This window comes from Schistocerca cancellata, chromosome 6, assembly GCF_023864275.1.
Source record: "Schistocerca cancellata isolate TAMUIC-IGC-003103 chromosome 6, iqSchCanc2.1, whole genome shotgun sequence".
In the NCBI taxonomy this organism is placed as follows: Eukaryota; Metazoa; Arthropoda; class Insecta; order Orthoptera; family Acrididae; genus Schistocerca; species Schistocerca cancellata.
In genome coordinates, this window is record NC_064631.1 from 158,392,955 (window position 1) to 158,396,231 (window position 3,277).

The 3,277-nt window shown below is 48.8% G+C and overlaps 1 pseudogene; it reads right to left on the minus strand.

Moving 5' to 3' along the window:
- Positions 1-2,840: 2,840 nt before the first annotated feature.
- Positions 2,841-2,958, minus strand: LOC126089529 (5S ribosomal RNA; annotated as a pseudogene).
- Positions 2,959-3,277: the final 319 nt, after the last annotated feature.

Below are 3,277 nucleotides of genomic sequence, written 5' to 3' on the forward strand. Positions count from 1 at the left end.
GTCCTGCAGACAGCATTGGAGAGCCCAGATGTAGATTCGCTGCGACGTCATGGTTGTGTGGTTACATGCAGGTGGCTTGCTGAGCATGGCATTGAATTCAAGACCTTGGGCGATCATCCGATACCAGTCGAGGAGTTATCGGATACCGTCAATACCCATGTATGCTCTACGAAACCAACGAAGTACACATAAATCACTGTGGGTTCCGGTGCAAGATGTATAGACTAGTAACTCACCAGAACGGTCCTTACACCTTTTGCGTGGGAAGAATGAATGTAGATAAAGCTCTGCGTGAGTAATCATTTCTGTGATTTTAATATAGCGTTCGTTTCACTAAATGTTTGTGCAAGGACGTAATCTAAATCTACATCCACATACATACTGCGCAGCCCACTGTAACCTGTACCTACTAGTGAATTCCTTTCGTGTCTCATTTCAAAACAGAGAGATTATTAATGTATCTTCGTGGTTCTTACATGGTAAGTTCCTATGGGACCAAACTACTGAGGTCATCGGTCGTTCTTACACGAAATGTACGTTGGCTGCAGTAAAATCGTTCTGCAGTCAGCATCAAATGTCGGTTCTCTATATTTATGCGATAGTGTTCTTCGAAAAGAACGTCGCCTTCGCTTCAGAGATCCCCAGTCGAGTTCCCGAAGCATCTCTCTAATACTTGCGTGTTGTTCGAATTAGCAGCCCTCTTCTGAATTGCCTCAATGTCTTCCTTTAACCCGATATGGTGCGGATCCCAAATACTCGAACAGTACTCAAGAATTGGTCGTACTGGTCTCCTTTACAGATAAACACCACTTTGCAAAAGTTATCCCCGTCACCCAATGACGACGCCTTATATACCGTAGCATCATCAGCAAAAAAGCCGCAAATTGCTATTCATCCAGGCCGCCAGTTCATTTATGTACATAGAAAATAATAGCTGTGCTACACACTTCCTTGGGGCACTTCTGAACGCTGCGATATTGCAGTGCCTGTATTAAAAATATCGATGGAACGTTTCGGACATGAATGCATGTACATGAATTACATAATGTGTGTGCGAGTACAGGCTGCAATGCAGTAACTACCACATTTGGAAGTTTAGGGCTGGCTGTGAGTCATGCACGGGTAGCCAAAACGTTCAAGGGAACCGCTCGCGTAAAACGGGTTCGAGTCCCGGTGCTGATGACTGTTCGTATCCGCAACTGCGAATACATTTCATGTGTTCCTGACGATACCCCTGTCGTCGTCAAGGTTCTGTTACTTCAGAAGCCTTCGAGCCACTTGCTTGACTCTTCTTTCTAACGTACAGTCTCTGAATTTTTGAGAGTGATCCTCTTCGTTACGAACAACGCCTCACTTAGCGTTTGCCGCTAGAGTTTAAGGAGCATCTGTGTGACACTTTCGTGCCTGCCAAACGTACCAGTGACGTCCCTACCGCCGCATGAATTTATTTTTTGTAAAATTCTAGCCATTTACATTTTTGAACAGAGTTGTTTTGGAGCCCTCGTTGTGTTCCGGAAAGGCGTTATCAAGATGCCGCAGCGTCACTGTAGGCCTCTGGTCGTCAGTGTCCCACAGCTGCCGAAGCCGATGTCCCTGGCGACGTTAATCGGAAGGGTGTCGTTGTCCGTGGCGTCGGCTGCTGGACCGCGGCGGCCACCTCCGCTGCTGCCGACTATCTGGCGGCGCTAACGAGCTTCCAGAGTGATCCCCCGAGCGCGCGGCGACACCGTGATGGAAGACGGGCCATTCCCGATGCCGTCTTCGGTCCGGCTAACTGCGGTCGTCCGAAGCTAACGGCCGTCGTAATTTTTAGTGCGTCTCTTAGATACAATCGGGCCTCGAAATGGAGTTTCGTTTTTCTCCTGCTGAAACGCACTCTGCGCGTTTCTCCGATTTCAGAATGTCTCCCTACAACTGTAACATTACTCAAATGGCTCGTGCAATAAAATTTACTGACTGAGACGCTATACAAAGCCCCAGGAGGAGGCGGTTATTAAGTGTGTGGAATGGCTCCGTTAACAAGCGCTGACCGGCGCTTGTGGCGGCATTCTGTTGACGTCGTAGAGAGAGGTCTCAGCTGCCCACGAGTCCGTTGGAAGTTCGCAGAACCCTGTTCTTTCAAGTCGTTCCCTTTGCAGTTAAGATCGCGATTCTACTTCTTAATCTCCGGTAGTAACACGACCAACTTATTCCAGGAACGAGAGCTACCATCCCGTTGTCGAGTCCAGCTTACGTCTCGTAAAGCCCCACTCCCATTTTAGATTAATGCTGCTTCCAGAATACTGTCTAAAATAAGTCTACCGATATTAAACATAGGCCTTCATTTGAGGAAGAAATTTCTGAGAAACTACATTAGCCGCGCGTGATTAGCCGAGCGGTCTGAAGCGCTGAAGTCATGGACTGTGCGGCTGGTCACGGCTGAGGTTCGAGTCCTTCCGCGGGCATGGGTGTGTGTATTTGTCCTTAGGATATTTTAAATTAAGTAGTGTGTAAGCTTAGGGACTGATGACCTTAGCAGTTAAGTCCCATAAGTTTTCACACACATTTCAACATTTGAAACTACATTGTTCTGCAAAGCCCAAGGACGAGACAGATAAGGTAAAATAACATACTAACTAAAAATTAAACTAAACTCCTCCCGAACAGGCCATGAAGGCCAAAAGGTAGCGACCGGCCGCCATGTCATCGTCAGCCCACAGGCGTCACTGGATGCGGATTTGGAGGGGCATTTGGTCAACACACCGCTCTCCCGGCCGTACGTCAGTTTCCGAAGCCGGAGCCGCTACTTCTTAAACAAGTAGCTCCTCAGTTTGCCTCACAAGGGCTGAGTGCACCCCGCTAGCCAACAGCGCTCGGCAGACCGAATGGTCACCCATCCAAGTGCTAGCCCAGCCCGACAGCGCTTAACTTCGGTGATCTGACGGGAACTGGTGTTACCACTGCGGCAAGGCCGTTGGCTAACATACTAACAACTAGGTGGAAATCAATGAAACTGTTGAATCATGTTGTCAGAACACTCCCACTCAGCCCGCATCTCGTGGTCGTGCGGTAGCGTTCTCGCTTCCCACGCCCGGGTTCCCGGGTTCGATTCCCGGCGGGGTCAGCGATTTTCTCTGCCTCGTGATGGCTGGGTGTTGTGTGCTGTCCTTAGGTTAGTTAGGTTTAAGTAGTTCTAAGTTCTAGGGGACTGATGACCATAGCTGTTGAGTCCCATAGTGCTCAGAGCCATTTGAACCACTCCCACTCATGTACAAGAAGCTCGACGCCTTATGGCGTA